The sequence below is a fragment of the Macrobrachium rosenbergii genome, chromosome 25, assembly GCF_040412425.1.
Source record: "Macrobrachium rosenbergii isolate ZJJX-2024 chromosome 25, ASM4041242v1, whole genome shotgun sequence".
NCBI classification, from domain to species: domain Eukaryota; kingdom Metazoa; phylum Arthropoda; class Malacostraca; order Decapoda; family Palaemonidae; genus Macrobrachium; species Macrobrachium rosenbergii.
This window is the reverse complement of record NC_089765.1, coordinates 14,776,316-14,795,279: the sequence shown is the minus strand read 5'-3', so window position 1 is coordinate 14,795,279 and position 18,964 is coordinate 14,776,316. Positions and strand designations below refer to the sequence as shown.

General features: G+C 38.2%; 1 pseudogene; it reads right to left on the bottom strand.

Annotated features, from left to right (window-relative positions):
- Positions 1-215: 215 nt before the first annotated feature.
- Positions 216-18,964, bottom strand: part of LOC136852348 (uncharacterized) — a 302,795-nt pseudogene continuing 284,046 nt past the window's right edge.

The following is an 18,964-nucleotide window of genomic DNA, read 5'->3' as shown; positions in this document are numbered from 1 at the left end:
CTCTATAGACATACAAATTTATACATACAAAGCGACATCATCCAAGTGCTCAAAAAGTCGATAAAGTCTGATTTTTCAATTCTGTCTCACAAAAGGGTATATCATCCCTTCTGGAAAAAAAAAAACCCACCTCCAACAGTTAATAATATAAAATTCTATACAGCATCAGTTAAATATATTAATTATACTTCTACATGACAATCACATAGGAATTCACATAGTCTTCGGAAGAGAGAGAGAGAGTGAGAGAGAAAGAGCACTGGAAATATGAGTAAACTATACTACAGAATATTGTAATTGTTGTGTTATATCTTTCGCCTTTTTATTTATCTATTTATTTATTTATTTTTTACTCTGGAAGACCACTGAGAGACTGAGCTCCCATCAAGCAGCAGGAGCAACAACAGTCATAGCTCAGGCTGTGAGGGAGGGCGAGTTCCTTTCTTTTCAAATCAAGCGAAGGCTGGAATCCGTGACGGCAGTCTGAAGGAGGCTGGTCTGTCTTTGACGTCGTTGGAGATTCCGTGAATTTTAGGACCATGAGGCTGCTGGCCTTGACGGCTTGTGTCGAAAGTGCCAACAGACCTGGGACCACGAGTCCGTGGAGTACTAGGAAGCCAAGGAATGTGAGGGGGATCTTCGGGGGTACGGGGCATGAACCTCCAGAGGAGGCACTCTTGACGCCCAGTTGCCGAACTGGAGTTTTCTCTGCAACTTTTTTGCCAACTCGACCGGTGGCACTTGGCTCTGTCGTCTCTGCAAGGAGAAAAATAACAGGTGTGAGGGGTCGTTACTTTTGTAAGTTATTCACGTACTCAATATTCCTACTTGACATTCCTTCAGTCTGGCTTGAAAAATGTTAAATTTAGGAGCAGTACTTAACTACGAGTTTTCACATAACAAGAGCAAATAGAGAACATTACCTGAATCAGCTGAATTCAACAACACATCTAACTTTAGTGCTTGTGGATGACTTAAGAATATTTCCAGAATCCAGAATTTACAGAAAATTTTGCTTTTGAAACCACATCCTCATTGATAACTTGTGACATCTGTGTGAGCTGTTCCATGCCTGTTTATTATGTCTTCAATATTTCTTTTATCAGAAAACTACATGATGATGATGAATTTGCATAAAATCAGTACTTGGATAAATGAAATTCTCTCTCTCTCTCAACATATCATTGCAGTATTTTCTTACATTACCTCTGCACACAAATCAAAAAAAGGGAAATGATTTGTTCCATCCTAAAAAAGCTGTATCACAGATGAACTCCTTCAGTATTATATATTATATACACTCCTATGCAAGTAAGGATATAAATGGAGCTTGTTGTTTTGCCATGTAAATGTTTCACAGAAAAGTTGAACTACTCTTGAATTTTCCTGCTAATGCAAATGCTACTTTGTTCCTACAGGAATACAAACCACCACCTTTTATCTTGTTCATAGGGGTAGACCCTTGTACTGTATGGGCTTTTTGTAGGGGAAGGGCTTTCTCAGGGCCTTCCCCCTGCAAGGAATCCGTATTATGGGACTTGCCACAGTGGTTTAGGTTTGAGAAGAGGAGCAAGAGGGACAAGAAGCATTTGCTGACTTCACTAGGGGGAAATCCTCCCTTAGTGACTACACTGAACCAATCTAGCTCCCTCTTACCCCATCTCCTGTTCATTTTTGCTCTGTAAGTGTTTCTTCCTCATGGGGGTGTAACACTAGTCCTAAGCATAAAACCAATCTGCCATCTCTCCCAAGGACATGGCTGTTTTTTAATGGAGGTGCTCCATCAATAGCTGTGTTGCCTTTGGACGATTCTAACTTTGACACTGACGTTCATAGCTCCCGCATAAAGACATTGCTGCAGTAACTCAAGAAGATATGGCTTTCTCTTAACATCCCAGGGAGCCTGTCCTTTGTTGCCTTCTTGAACAACCTGGCTGAGGGGAAGAGGACTTTAACGCCTGAGCACTCTGGCAGCGTCCCGGCCGAAGTACGTGTTAAAGTTAGACTAGGTACAGATTTTGGTATCCATTCTCTATCTGAGACAGGGAAGTGTCCTCTCGTCTTCTCTCCTATAAAAAGGGAGAAAGAGGGCACGGTAGAGTTCAGTCCTGAACCCTTCTCTTGTAATAGCCAGAACTAAACTGCCTCTCGACATGAAGTCTCTTCCAAGATATATTATGGTTCTCCAGGGCCCTTCTACTCTGCCAACTTTTTCGTCACACTGGTAGGAGGTTACAGGAGCCATGCTTCTTTCCCTGCTTACTAGATGTAAGTTCCCTGAATAAAAGGTAACGTTTTGTATTCCCTAGAAACGAATAAATTTTGAATAACAATTCGTATTTTTCCTCGGTATATAAACCAGAGCCTTTTATATTTAGTCCCACCTCAACTGGCCCGCTCAGTTCCTGTGGCTGTAGGAAAAGTGAAGGCGATGGTTGGTGAGTAAGGGGATACTCCCCAACTCACTCCCTGTCTCCAACTATTAACCACCTGGTTAAATACCTTGCTGCCAAGTTTCAACTGGTTTCCAGCTTGTGCTGACAGATACTCCTATATAAAAGGCTCTGGTTCGTACGCCTAAGAAAAATACACATTGTTATTTAAAATGTTATATTTGCAGAATCATTTGTTTTCAAGATATTGCTGATGACAGTACTCTCTCTCTCTCATATTACACAATGCTACATGGAACTGGAGAAAAGATCTCCCTACTTTGCAATGAGATTTATAAGGAAAAGTATTAAATTACAGCCCTTGAAACGCATAATCTTTGATGCCTCCGCAACAATACCATTACTGTCCAGCGTTCAGACCTCTGCAAAACTGGAAGTCATTGTTATTCCATATTCCTGACATTTCAACGAGTGTGTTTGTATTCGTTTGCATTTCGTCGGATGTTCAAACAAGTATACTGCATTCCCATGAATATATACATTCTGTCTCTTTCTGAGTGTGCTTTACATTGTATGTATACAAAAGGGAATGAATAGGTAAAGAAAATATGCAAAGGGAAGACAGGATAAAAGGTAATTGTGTGAGAGTTGACATGAGAGCAGCAAGCCAAACTAGACGTAACTGTTCCTCTCCATACTGGTGATTTTCCTGTGACCTTTCCTAAAAGGCAGCCAGTCGCAAGAAGCAATGGCATGCATTTGTACCTGATCACGGTACGGCCCTTTAAGTGAAGGTAGCCTAATAATACCTAGTTTAAGTTGCCAAGTAGAGAGAGAGAGAGAGAGAGAGAGAGAGAGAGAGAGAGAGAGAGAGAGAGAGAGAGAGAGAGAGAGAGAGAGAGAGAGAGAGAGAGAGAGAGAGAGTTGTGAATGTTGTACGGACGGCCTCTCTACAAAGAACTGTTAACAAATTCTGGAGTCCCAGGTTGCATGGCTGATAACGTGATAATATTGATTTACTTGCTTATATGTTTGTCATTTGACGTTTAGTTGCTTGATTTGCTTATTTGCAACTGTCAAGAACACGAAACATTGTGATCAAATATGAATGTTAAGATGTAGAGATTGCTTTATTGATGTGGACTTAAGTGAACACATAAAAATTTTAATGCTCACAAGGATATTCATTTTAATCCACATCATAAAAAAAAAATGTTTTTTTGAATAACTTATGAAAGATTTAACAAAAATGTTTTTCTGAATAACTTATGAAAGATTTACGTATTTAAAAAGGGGTGTAACGGAATTGCTTGCCAAGCCAGATTTATAGCATGGGTAAAATATTTACTTGTTTAAAATACACATGTCGACAACACTTGTCTCTGGAATTTCCAAGTCCAAGTGAAGGCAAGTATAATTACGCAATCTCTGTGAGAGAGAGAGAGAGAGAGAGAGAGAGAGAGAGAGAGAGAGAGAGAGAGAGAGAGAGAGAACACAAGAGTTAGTGCACCATTGTGTTTGAATAACAAAAGGCTCACCATTCACTTTCCACCCCCTCCCAATCCAACTCCCAACCCCCTTCCTGGCCCCCCCACATACACACAGACCCCTGCCTTTTTTTTTTCTTTATTTGGAGCCCAAGAGATGCATTTATTCACTCTTCTCTAATGAAGGGAATCTGAGAATGATATCGAAGTGCGCAGCAATGCTCGTGCTGAACATTACCGTCAGGTTGCAGGCCACCTTTGGATGCTAGGGTACGCATTTTTCCTCTTTTAATCTCTACCTCTCTTTCCTCCATATATTTTCTCCATTTATAGATGTTCCTTGATGCTCCTGATGCTTTATTTCATGCATAATAAATTAGCAGGACATAATGTTTAGGAGGCAGGATATATGCAGGGAAGGAGAAGCATTAAGTAGATTTCTGAACAATTGCAACTTGGATTCCAGTTGGGTTAATGGCGTAATCTCCTATCCATTTGTCTGGTGATGTTACTTATAACTTTGTGTACATGTGTGTGCATAAGCATGGGTGCCTGTGAATTACTGACTGTAAGATCTGGTAGTGTTGTTGAGCAAAACATTAGCTTATTTGATATCCTAGGCATGAATATAAGTATATTGTTGAACATGTATGCAGTCCTTATGAAAGAATAATTTCTTCCCCATTTGATAGCTATATACTCTTAGAGAGAGAGAGAGAGAGAGAGAGAGAGAGAGAGAGAGAGAGAGAGAGAGAGAGAGAGAGAGAGAGAGAGAGAGAGAGAGAGAGAGACATCAAATCTTTAAGTCATATTCAGACGTTTGAATAGCTTTCACCAAGAATATTAACTTTTTTCCTGTTTCTTACTCAAGCGCCAGGTCTACAATTCATAGACACCTCTATGTTTTATTTTTACTGCCTGCTGTTATGTTTCTGGGGTAACTTATACTAAGAACTGTTGTAACTGTATTCACATTTCTCCAATGCATAGATATGAAGAGGGAAATTGCAGCTATACAAGTTCTTATTTAAAAAGAACGAGCCAATGCCCTTAACTAGCCTTTTAAAAGGAGGTAGACTATGAATCAAAGAGGATTCCTGAATTTTAGAGGAAATTTATGGACTATCAGGCTGAGAAGCATTATCATGACTTTATTACCCCGTCAGAAAATGGGAAAAGTAATACATAAATCTGTGAGAGAGGTTTAAATAGAGGATTACTGCTATTAGTGTACTTCACGTGGTGCACTGTAGGCATTACCAAAGGCGTTTGCAGCGTCCTTTTTGGGTCCAAGCTGCGCCCATTTTTTAGCCTTGTACTTTGCCTTCATTCCTGCTTCCTGTCTTCATTCTTGCTGTTCAACCTCCCTTAACTATTACTTCATAGTGCCACCTTTAGAGCCATGTACTTCATACCTTTATTTTCCAGATCTCTATCCCTGTATTGCTGTCCAGCCTCTTTAACTGCCTCTTTTCACTGTCTCAAGCACTGACTGGCTGACTGTGTCCAACTACTTGGCTTGACAGGCTAATTTTCACAATCAATCAATCAAGTACATTTTGCTGCAGTGAGAGAGATTCAAAGGAAGAATCTCATCAGATGTGGGATTTATATTGCAAACAAGGGCAGATAAGGATTATATTAAACGTAAGTGATGGAGATGGAAGCGAAAACTTGCAATATCACAACAAATAACCTTATTTTTTAGGACAGAACTTATCATTTGTCTAACGTGACGTCTCCAAAATAAGCTTGAGATGAACCTGAACGCTGACACAGGGGAGAGGTTGGATTACATTTTAATTAATAATGATCAAGGATTATTCTTGGTGGTATCGAATTCTACGAAGCTGCCGGTTATACCCTTTTAGATGTGGTCTTGATACTGGAGATGGTAGAGAGAGAGAGAGAGAGAGAGAGAGAGAGAGAGAGAGAGAGAGAGAGAGAGAGAGAGAGAGAGAGAGAGAGAGAGAGAGAGAGAGAGACTTCAAAAGTCTCACTCACTAAGCATCAGGCATATTGGAAAGGTACCCAAGGATTACAGTGGATAATTCTTAAATAAGAATGGAAGGAATTTCTGTATATAGAGGTATATATCACACGTCTGTTAATTATAGTACCTGTTAATAATATAGTCTATTTCACACCTGAACTTAATCAGAACTCATCAAAGTAATTAACCCCAGATCTCCGTAACCAGCATTAAAGCGAGGAAGAGTAACCATTTCTACTTATTTCGAGTTTTATTAAGGGCAGCACGCAGTACATTAAAGAAGATATTTAACTGAGTTGAATTTCATGTCCCGTAAAACATCCACATTAACAGTAATTCCATCTGTGTTTGAAAAGTCTTCCAAATTAGTTCTCATTATAAAAAGCAGGTGAAGAAGGAAAAAAAAAAACACTCCTAAATAATCTCTTGGAAAAGAAATATGGTGGCGCGTGGGTCGATTTATTTTACTGGGGATGACAAAACTAATTTAGTTTGATCATTAAACTTTTTCTTTTGGGGGGTGGGGGTGGGGGGGAGGAAGGCTGTGGCAAGTAAGTCATCTGAGAGTTTTAATTAACAGATCTCTCTCGCACTGCATAAAAGCGGTTTAAAGAAACAATTAAAATAACTCTGTCGCCGTCTGTACAGAATCAAGTCTTTGTGATGCGTCCACTCTCTCTCTCTCTCTCTCTCTCTCTCTCTCTCTCTCTCTCTCTCTCTCTCTCTCTCTCTCTCGGAATCCAGATACGTCTCACGGGATCCTCATGGAAGGAAGAAGAAGAAGCAGCTTTCTGTTTTCACCTCTTCTTCTTCTTCTTCTTCTTCCTCTTCTTGCCAAGACACCTGGACACACAACGTAAGGTCTGGCAGGTGTCAATTATGAGGCTGGTGAAAAATAATTTTATCTCGCCAAAACCTTTTGCGATCGTAATCGTAAATACTCGAGTGGCGTCCACTCACAGGTGGCCAGAGAGAGAGAGAGAGAGAGAGAGAGAGAGAGAGAGAGAGAGAGAGAGAGAGAGAGAGAGAGAGAGAGAGAGAGAGCAGAAGACCACTACTAATTAACGTCCATCAGGTGATATCCAGTGTGCCAATTTAGTATTAATTAAACTGATTATTTTCCTAAAATACATATTTTCGTTAGGAGGTCTGGAAAGGGGGAAGGGGGGGGGGGTCAAATTAAGTCAATTTACGTGCGATAACATTCAAAATTCAATAATTGCCCATTCCGTCGCGAGGGTACTGCCCCCCGTTATCCAATTACTACGAGTACCGATGTAATTTACGTCACTTGTGCATTTTTCATCATCCATTTACACTGATTAGAGTAAACACCAGCTACGGGGGAGCTACGCAAAATGAATCCGGGATTCAATTATTCGTTTTTCTGCTGCGCACTCAAAACAAAACTGTGTGATGGCGTATGGCGATTTAGAATTATTATCATTATTATTATTATTAATGTTACAGTTGCTGAGTTTGCTGTAGCTCATGTCGTTAATGATAAAAGCTACAGGTAAAATTGGCAAGCATTAGGCTAGGCCTATACGCCCCGCGCTCGGCATGTTTACAAAATGCAGCGAAGCGATTTATCATTATTATTATTATTATTATTATTATTACAGTTATTGAGTTTGCTGTTACTAATGTAGTTGTTGAAAAAAAGCTACAGGTAAAATCTGGCAAGCATTAGGCCTATAAGCTCTACGCTCGCCATGTTTACGAAATGCAGAGTTTTTTTTTTTTTACCTTGCGAGTTATTATTATTATTATTATTAATATCATTATTATTAACATTACAGTTGTTGAGTTTGCTGTAGCTGATGCAGTTGTTAAAAAAAAGCTACAGGTAAAACTGGGAAGTTTTAGGCCTATAAGCTCCGCGAGGGTCATGTTTTGGAAGTACTGTGAAGCTTTTTTTCCTCTTGAGATTTATTATTATTATTATTATTAGTTGTTGAATTTGTTGTAAGTGATGTGGTTGAAAAAAAGTTACGAGTAAAATTGGCAAGCATTAGGCCTATATAATGCGCGCACGTCATGTTTACGAAATGCAGTGAAGATTTTTTTTTTTTTTTTTTTACCTTGTCACGACATGCAACCGTGTTTTGTGATACCTGGTCGTGACCTGGTCATGCAGTCTCGTTTAGACTCGCCACAGCGACCAGACTGTCTGTAATTCGGTGAAAACCTACGCCAGCTGTGACGTCACAACTGAACCACGACTAACGGAAAATGCTTTTCAAAGATGGCTCCTGGAAGCAGTATTTGTTTAAGCTAGCTTTGAAGCATTAAGACACATTCGGTTTAAATCGTGGCAGAGAAAAATGAATTCAATTCAACAAAAATCTTTATCTTCAAATACTAACGACAACAAAGCGAAAAAAACAAATGAATAAAAGTTATTCCAATGATAACCTTAGACCGATATCTCGCAGCTAAAACCACAATTGATGGAATTTTAACTCCAAGAGAGGACTGAGGGTTAAATGTAAGTTAATTCGACATTTGCTCACGATAAAACTCCTAAAAAAAGATCTACGACTAATTTCCAAGAGTCAAATATATAAAAAAAACTCAACGAAACCTTAATCCGTCCTTATTAAAGATATTGTAACTGATTCCAAAGTTTGATTCAACTCCTTTTGTATCGAAAGAAAGCTGTGAGAGAGAGAGAGAGAGAGAGAGAGAGAGAGAGAGAGAGAGAGAGAGAGAGAGAGATTATTCATCAGAGATTTCCTTCCTTTTCCAAGACTTATCGTATTTCCGCACAATACTGCTCATCAGCTTGTGACATCTGGTGGCGAGCTGATTAATTCTAAAAGATCATTACGGAACACGACACAAGCCACCATTAATAATTTTGAGTCATCGGGGGTTGGTTAACAATAGCTCGCAAAGATTCCCGCCAACAAAACCTGATTACATCTCTGAAGTTTACCTTTCTTCTCCAACGAATATTTATGGACTGCCATAACTGAATTAAAGTCAGGTACGATTTTAAAGGTACAAAGTGAATGTTTATCATTTTAGTTCTCGATTTTTTTTAAAGTGATATTTTAAATGTTTTAAAAAGCACTCATTTAAAAGCAAATCAGGCAGAGTCACCACATAGGTCTAACTACTTTACCAATCAGTTACGGAAGAAAAAATTTGAATTCTGGCGTTCACCTCGTTTATTTTAAGCCCTTCCAAATTTTGCTTTTTTGATTACCGTCTAGTTTATATTAATTTCTTTATTCCCTATCATTTATTTCCTGCTTTTATTCCCCATTTCCCCCCTAATATGTACTTTCCTTTCTTATCCAACAGCTGATGGTCACCGAAGATTTAATTCTATACCCTCTGGTTCTGTCACGCACTGAACAATTTTCCTAATCCCTGCTTTCAAGAACCTTTTAATTATTTCTCTTCGCCAAAAGGACTTCGAATAAAACCCAAAACAAAGGAGAAATTACCAACGGCTACGCTAAAACCTTCAACATGAAACTCATTCTGGTGTGATTCCTTCGTAATCATTACGTTAATTCTCCGTTTTCATTCGCTTCCCGTATTCGTTTTAACTCCAGTTTTCTGTTTTGGATAAGAGAACGATTTCAATCTCTGGGGAATTTTAATTATTCTCGTTTCATTCGTTTAATGTCGTTGCTTCATGTTTTAATACATCTCTCCTCCTGCGTAATGGCGTTTGTCGCTATTTTAGCTTACATGATTATTTCAATTTCGTTTCTCCCTATTTCTGTTCCATTCTGTTGTATCTGACAAAGAAAGTTTTTAATTTTGCATCATATATACAATATATATATATATATATATATATATATATATATATATATATATATATATATATATATATATATATATATATTTCTATTTAATAAATAGATATAAATATATATATATATATATATATATATATATATATATATATATTGTGGAAAACTATACATATATTATATATATATTGGAAAACTGGATGGGGTTAACAGATAAAAGGGTCAATGGTAAAAGAACAGTATTGGTTTGGACAAAGGAAGCGGGTGGGGGTAAACAGAGCTCTAAGGTGGTCTGGTCTCATGGAGAGAATGGAAAAAAATACGTTTGTGAGTAGAGATGAGAGTGGCATGGATGAGGCTATTTATATAACTTTCCAGACCTCAAGGTTCCTATCGGTGTATCAAAACAAATGAAAATCGAGACAGGACTGGTACAAATTCGCCTAAAGGGATGCACACACAGGTAACATACTTAAATACTTAAACATACATTCAATATGCTGTCAGGTATCTGTTAATACAGAATGGGACTTACCAGCTACAACATGGACGTCGACAGAGGCAGGAACGGCGTTCGAAGGTTGACAGGTATAGTTGCCTGCGTGATCTGCCGTCACCTCGCTTATCGCCAGAGTGCTGTCGAAATAAGGACACATTTAGGTTCTTGCAATTTCCCTCAGTGGAGTGAATTTATAATAAGTTTAATTTAAATTCATGATAAGGTATGATTTGTTTCATATTTAGAATTTTTTCTTTGAAAAGGTTGGCACTAGAGTCCGTGAGGTCTCCCGATTTCTCTACATGCCTCTACCATTTTTCTCGATACTAGTTTTATCAGTAAAAGCTGTTAAAATAGGTGTAATCATAAGTGATGGAGTAGATTCATAAGAATTTTAAGGTAAATATATGATTTTTTTCACCAAACAATTTTTCCTCTTTGGAAGGATTGACAGCAGGGTGGGTAAAGCCTCCCAGTTTCTCTACATGTCTCTACCATTTTTCTCGGTAGTAGTTTTATCCAAGAAAGCTATTAAATCAGGTGTAATGATAAGCGATTCCCTTTTCAACATAGGTTAGGGAAGTAGAATCTTACAAGTTATATTTCTACCATTCTTCAAAGAATCTTGCATTGTAAAGCATTTCAGACCTGTGATCAAATACAGCATTTCAGACCTGTGATCAAATACAGGAAGTTATTTTAAAAAAACTCAAAAGATACTGGCATATCCTTGGTACAGGGGGCGCAATAAATTGTCTGAGACATATTGAGACATAATTCTAAAAGAAAAAAAGGAGTTTCACTTAAGACGCAGGGGTCATGGAACTCATGCTGAGTAAACAAAATCTTTTTGTTTAGGAAACAGCGTGATGGAGATTGATGAACTCCATACTCTTAATTACCGGTCTTTAGAAATTCCGTCCGTGCTACAAATAGCAACTTCGATGTGCTTTACACAATTATGGGATTACATCAGTCAGTGCTTGTCATTTGCAGAGAGAATAATGACTTCATGCATGAAAAGAAAAAATGCTTGAATGCACGTGACAACTTTAATTTGAATACAAGCAACATTATTTTGTTATAGCTGAAATTACTATTTTCTGAGAGAGAGAGAGAGAGAGAGAGAGAGAGAGAGAGAGAGAGAGAGAGAGAGAGAGAGAGAGAGAGAGAGAGAGAGCTTTGTGAACAAATTCAATGAATGACCAAAATCAGGTCATTCACCCCACAGCAGTTAGTGAGCTAACAATGAATTATCATTTAAATCTTTGAAAGAGAATATATATATATATATAGATTTCGGATACGTGAAAAGCCTTTCATTTCATATTGCCACAGAGTACGGAAGAGTTTGATGATACCGTCAGTACGTGGAGACTCTCTCTCTCTCTCTCTTCTTTTTAGTACTCAACGTCCATTAGGCTACTGCTGATACCAGACAGTAATACATACACATTTATAACCTATCCACGTCTTTTCTCTCTCTCTCTATATGTATACTGTATATATACTATAGCATAAAGCAAGTATCTATTGGCCTGGTATCTGATCTGTTCCTGCTACGCCTTTTAACTCTTTCGTTCACAAAATCTTTGGCCGTATTTTTTGTCTCCCCGCCTTTTTCATAAATCTCAAATCTCTTGACAGGGTACGAACGTTAAGCCGCGGCGCTAGTAAAACCTTGAATTTTCTTCTTCTTCTTCTTCTTCTTCTTTCCAAATTAGTTTAGTCCTTCGCATGACAGGTCCATCATCTCTTGAAAGTGGGCTGCGACGCTACATCTGCTGCTGCTGCTATCATTCCTTCTTAATCCAAGCGGCGTCGAAGGAGACGTGTCTTATAAAATTTACTTTTCTAGTTTTGTACCTTAAGATTCCGGTGCCTTCGTTTCTTTTCTTCAAGTCCTTCTCCTGCTGCCTCTGGGAGGCTCGTTTCGCCTTCTTAGAAGGGATCGAGGCGATTCTTATAGAACAGATCAGATCTGGGAAGACATAAATTTGTTTCCGTTTCTTGTTTTTCATACTGGGTCCAATTTTTGTGATTTTGATTTTTTTAGTTTGCTGTTCGCCTTCAGATCTGGAAAACTAATGAGGCTAGATGGCTGCAAATTGGTATGTTGATCATCCACCCTCCAATCATCAAACATACCAATTTGCAGCCCTCTAGCCTCAGTAGTTTTTATTTGATTTAAGTTAAAGTTAGCCATAATCGTGCGTCTGGCATGTGGTTAAAGTTTCATGGGCCGCGGCTCATACAGCATTATACCGAGACCACCGCAAGATAAATCTATTTTCGATGGCCTTGATTATACGATGTACAGAAAACTCGATTGCGCCGAAGAAGCTTCGGCGCATTTTTAACTTGTTTTTATTGAAATTTAAGCTGTCGAGCAAAGCATTGGGGTACTTTCGGTCTTTCAGTGATCACGGCATTGTATCTATTGTCTTTATATCTGTTTTCCAGGATGTATCATCATATCGATTTCATTATATCTGTTTTCTAAAATAATCATTATATCAATTTTCATATGTTTTACTAACTCTATCGTATCTTTTTCATTGTAGATGTTTTCCAAAATGCATCATTATATCCATTTTCATCGTAAGTTATCCAAAATGATCATCATATCAATTTTCATTATATCTGTTTTCCAAACTGTACCAATACCCATTATCATTACACCTGGTTTCCAAAACGTATCATTATACCTATTTTCATTATATCTGTTTTCCAAACTGTATCAATACCCATTATCACTACATTGTTTTCCAAAACGTATCATTATACCTATTTTCATTATATGTTTTCTAAACTGTATCAATACCCATTATCACTACATTGTTTTCCAAAACGTATCATTTTACCTATTTTCATTATATGTTTTCTAAACTGTATCAATACCCATTATCATTACATCTGTTTTCCAAAATGGATCATTATATCCACTTCCATTATATCCGTTTTCTGGTGGAACTGGGAACAAAACCACACGGTTACACTGAAAAAGTAACAGTCAGAGGAGCTGAACAGCAAGAACGAAGAAAGGAAGGGGGAATGGAGGTGAAGTAAAAGGCTAAAGAGTGCGGGTGCAGTTAGGGACAAAAGGGACGTTGCAAGCACCCTTTAATAATGGCTAGAGAGTATTGTGATAATTTGTAGAGATATGTAGATCAACCTCCCACCTTGTATACTGTCTGTCACTATCATTCAGACCAGCGGCTCAGAGATGCAAGGGGGGGGAGGACCCCCTCTAGGAGTTGGTCCTTCCCTCCACGCCCCCCGGCATCTATGAGCAAAATTCCCACCCATATTTAAAGGAAAATTAAGAAAAAAGAGAAAGAGAGGGAGCGTTTTTATTCTTTTGGGAACGAATGAGTGAGATACGTGACACTGCTTCGTAGCGACTCTTGTTAAGTGAATAACGAATATAATTAGAGAACTTTTAATTTGCCCATAAGACTCGCGCCCCCCTTGGAAATTTCTGACGTACCCTTAGGGGGGGGGGCGCACCCTCCAGGTTAAGAACCACAGATTCAGACAGAAGACATGACATCTGACAGACACCAAAATGATGCAAGTATCGGACGACTGGGGAAATAACATAAACAAAATATATCCATTTTAAATATCTTCGTATACATTCCTAAAAAAAGACAGTATACCAGTAAAGGTTGAAGGCTGAATTCTTGGCCAGAAGAAACCTTCTTCCTGGCCCCTTGTATTGTGTTTCCGAAATCCGCTGTTGCAATGTTGCACCTGGTTGCAACGGCGAATCTGAAACGCTAAAATCTAGTGACAGATGGAAACCCAATATCATCTATCGATTCAGCTGACTGCTCGCGCGCTTGAAAGCGTCGGACAGAATAAACGTTAATATAATTTCTCTTTTACACACAAAAACCCTTCTTCTTCTTCAATAACTTCTCTTTTAAATACAAAAACGCTTCTTCTTTTTCTCCTTCTTGTTCTTCAATAATTTCTCTTTCAAATAAAAAAGTCTTCTTGTTCTTCAATAATTTCTTTTTTAAATACAAAAACGCTTCTTACTCTTCTTCTTCTCTTTCATACTAAAACGCTTCTTCTTCAATTATTTTGTCTTTTAAATACAAAAACACTTCTTCTTCTTCTTCTTCAATAATTTCTGTTTTAAATACTAATAAGCTTCTTCTTCTCGTATTCCGACGCGAAATAGTTGATTCCTTATCCTGCAATATACTCAGGGGCAGTTTACGTACTCATTTATATTTCCTGAATGACTGACACCGTTGAGCTTAAAGTAGGACTTCCCCCTGCGAAGGATATGGAAAGGACTCGAAAATTGGACGAAGGAGAATCGAACTTATTCGAGATCACTACAGATTTATCCTGTATTTGAAATAATGGAAGCAAATGGGGAGGTTTTATAATGAAGCGAAATGCGTCCTGAGATTACGAGGGTTTGAGAGTTCGTGCGTATAATGAAAATAGATATAATGGTACGTTTTAGACAACAGACATTATGCAAATAATGGAAACAGGTACACTGATAATTGTGGAAAACGGGTATAATGATATTTTGGAAACATATAAAGAAAATTTATATGACGATGCATTTTCTAAAAGGGATATAATGAAAATTCCTATGTTGATGCATTTTATAAAAAAGATATAATGGTAATTGATAGAGTGTACATTTTAGAAAAGATATAATGAAAATTAATAAGATGACACATTTTAGAAGACAGATATAATGAAAATGGATAGAATGATACATTTTGGAAAACATATAACGATAATTGATATAATGATATACTTTAGAAAAGATATAATGAAAATTTATATAATGATACATTTTAGAAAACAGAAACAATGATAACTGATATAATGGTGCATATCTAGAAAAAGATATAATGATACCTTTTAGAAAACACAATGAAAATTGATACAATGATACATTTTGGCAAAGATATAATGATTGATATAATGAATCACATGGGACTGACAAGGACGGAGAAATGTTACCAGTTCTAAAGAGGCTGTGATGAGTTTAGGACTTAATGACAAGTGGCTAGATTCAAACCAAATTTAATTCCTGACTGGAAAACGTGAATAACACGCTTTATATTCATCCACTGCTTCTTATTTCTTAATTCTTCTCGTTTTCTCTCCTTCTCTACGTTAATCACATATTTACACTTCACTTCTCTTCTATTTCTTCTTCTTGAAAATTACGAAAAATCTCTCTCTCGCTCTTTTCCTCTTCAAAATTCGTGGGTGGCTAATCCCAAAAAACTCAAGACATTCTCTCTCTCTCTCTCTCTCTCTCTCTCTCTCTCTCTCTCTCTCTCTCTCTCTCTCTCTCTCTCTCTCGTTCTGCAGCCTCTGAGGAAATCTGCGGACGAGAATTTTTAACAAGGATTCTGCATCTCATCAGATGCCACTGGGTTCCTTTTGCTGCGAAATTGATATTATTAGAAAGAAGAGCCGGAATGCGCTTTGGGACAGAGACAGAGGAAGATATCAAAGATAATAATAATAATAATAATAATAATAATAATAATAATAATAATAATAATAATAATAATAATAATAAGGAAGTAGACTCTCTCTAAAACAAAACCGGTTAAACAGGATGACTGCATATCAAATGAACTCAAGTAATAATAATAATAATAATAATAATAATAATAATAATAATAATAATAATAATACGGGAAATAAACTGTCGTGCAGACGAATTTGAACAAATAATACATTTGAAATAAGAATGACTCAGAATCTCTCTCTCTCTCTCTCTCTCTCTATGCCTCTTCATCTCCGCATTCGTCTTCAACCGGAACGCACAATTCCTTGACTAATCACTGTGATTACTGGTATTCAAATTATCCCTGAATATGCAAATTACTGCGAAATGCGGGATAATACGATGAAACGGGGATAAAAGCAACGAACAACAAAATGTATCAGAAAGGTATCGGGAAAACAACAAAGGAATAATATAATGGTAAAAACAACTTTAATAAAAATAGGGATTTGAAAATAAAAATATTGTGGGAAAAAGACTGACAGGTGTCAAGTAAAGTAAGGAGATTCTGTCAGAGAAGACGCTGAATGACAAGGGGAGGAGGAGGAGGAGGAGGAGGAGGAGGAGGAGGAGGAGGAGGAGGAGGAGGAGGAGGAGGAGGAGGAGGAGGAGGAGGAGGAGGAGGGGGAGGGGAGGGGAGGGGGGGGGGAGGAGGAGGAGGAGGAGGAACTGACGCTTAACACGAGTGACGTCATGCATAATGACTTGTTTGCCGTGGCCTAGAATGAGGGATGGCGGTTAGCGTTTGAAGCGCTTTTGAGAGAGAGAGAGAGAGAGAGAGAGAGAGAGAGAGAGAGAGAGAGAGAGAGAGAATTCCTTCTGGAAAGTACATTAAATAGATAAAACGTTTGGATAAGTGGCCCAGCAAACGGTTTAAACTGGATTGGAGGTTCCCATACAGAAGATCAATCAATGTGCTATGTCCTCTATAGAAATAAAAACATACACGTAATATCTATCTATGTAGATGCTTGAACTTTGGGAGGGGAGGGGGGCAAGAGAAGGGGGGAGATACCCCTCCAACCACACCCCCTTTCATCCCGTAACATATTTCCGGCAAGTTCATACAAGACTTGAAAAAGTTCTCCCGCTGACGAACGTTCCACAAGAAGATGGATATTTGTCAGGTCGGGTGGAACTTGGAACGGGGGAACATACTGACAGATATTTATTCAAATGTAATTTTGGAACTTGGAAACTTTCTATTTTCTGCTTTTAATCGATTTTATAAATTTTTTTGGGGGGGGGGTTTAATGGAGACTATTGTATTAACTTCAGTCGTCTGTGATACGGTTCAAGAGCCTGTGAACCTGATGTAATTCAACTTGTATTTTAATATTTTACTTAGATTTTTATTTTTATTTGTCCATTTACTTGTCAATTTATCTTTTTTAATAACTGATCTCATCTTTCTGCATTTCCCACTACCTTCTGTTGTTTCTTTCGAAATAACACCATCATATTCTTTGGAAGCTTGAATTCAAGTCAGTGGCCCCTGTTGGCTTGTTACATACGAATAGGGTTCATCTTCTGAATAATAATAATAATAATAATAATAATAATAATAATAATAATAATAATAATAATAATAATAATAATAATAATAATAATAATAATAATAATAACAACATGGATTGTCTTTTTACGAACTGATTTCCAAATGGCCAGAAGTACTTCAAATTTGGACCTGCAAATTTGAATAAACTTTCAAGGTCAAAATTGTCCAGTAATTCTGTTTGCAACATCGAAGATATGACGAAATTCTACAAACACATACACACACAAACAAACACGCACGTACACAATACACATACACAAACACACAAACAACAACACACGCAAACAAAAGCCTGGTTTTTAGAGAGAAAATCACGGAATAAACTGGTACTAAGCCAAATTTAATTTCATGGCGTTTAATTACTTTTGGAGCGCATTCCGTTGCAAACTGACTATTGCAAGCACTGCAATAAATATAATTCTGAGTCCTTTATATTATGGTTCAAAATGTCCATATTACAATTAAAAAAACAATGTCCTTATATAGTTAAAATCATAAATAGGATAAATATCAGCATTTATATAACAGTAAACAGACCTTCATTAAAAAAGGCAATTCACAAATAGGATACAGTCTCAAATAACACTAAATTGACCTTCACTGACCTTCAATGAAGGATTCCCCCCACCTTCGTTGAAAGTCATTGAAGGTCTCCTTTGCTGTTGCAAATAGGGTGCAGCATCACATAACAGCCAAGGAGACCTTCACTGACCATCAATGAAGACGAAAGAAGTCCTTCAGTGAAGGTCAATAAAGGTCAGAGAAGGTCTACTTTGCTGCAGCATCACATAACAGCTAAAGGAACCTTCACTGGTCAATGAAGGAGACCTTCACCGACTTTTACTGATGATCGACAATGAAGGAGGCCTTCACTGTCCTTCATTAAAGGTCAATGAGGGAGACCTTCACCGACTTTCACTGAAGGTCAATAATGAAGGAGACCTTCGCTGACCTTCATTAAGGGTCAATGAAGGAGACCTTCACCGACTTTCACTGAAGGTCAACAACGAAGGAGACCTTCACTGAAGACCATCAATGAAGGCTGCCTACACTAACCTTCATTAAAGGTCAACAATGAAGGAGACCTTCACTGAAGGCCACCAATGAAGGATACCTACACTGACCTTCATTAAAGATCAAAATGAAGGAGGCCTTCACTGACCTTCATTAAAGGTCAATGAAGGAGACCTCCACTGAAGACCATCAATGAAGGAGACCTTCACTGACCTTCATTAAAGGTCAACGATGAAGGAGACCTTCACTGACCTTCACTAAAGGTCACCGAAGGTCGATTCCTTCACCGAAGGACTTCCCCGACTCCCTCCCTGAATCCCCGACCCCCTCACCTGCGCATGGGAGAGCTCTGGGTGACCGTGATGCCCCGGGCGGCATCGTAGTTGACCATCCTCTCGTAGTGGTACCAGAAGACGTAGCTGGGCTTCGAAGAGGCGCCCTCGATGATGCACACGAGCCGCAGGTCGCTGCCCGAGGCCACCACTCTCTCCTCGGGGCCCTCCACCCGGCTGTAGGCGTCTGCGGAAGGGAGAGAAGGTTGAGGATTGTGTTGCAGATTAGGTATGTTTCGGTGGGAAGACTGGAGTGCAGATTAGGTCTGATTTGGTGGTATGGTTGGAGTGCAGATTAGGTCTGATTTGGTGGTATGATTGGAGTGCAGATTAGGTCTAATTCGGGGGT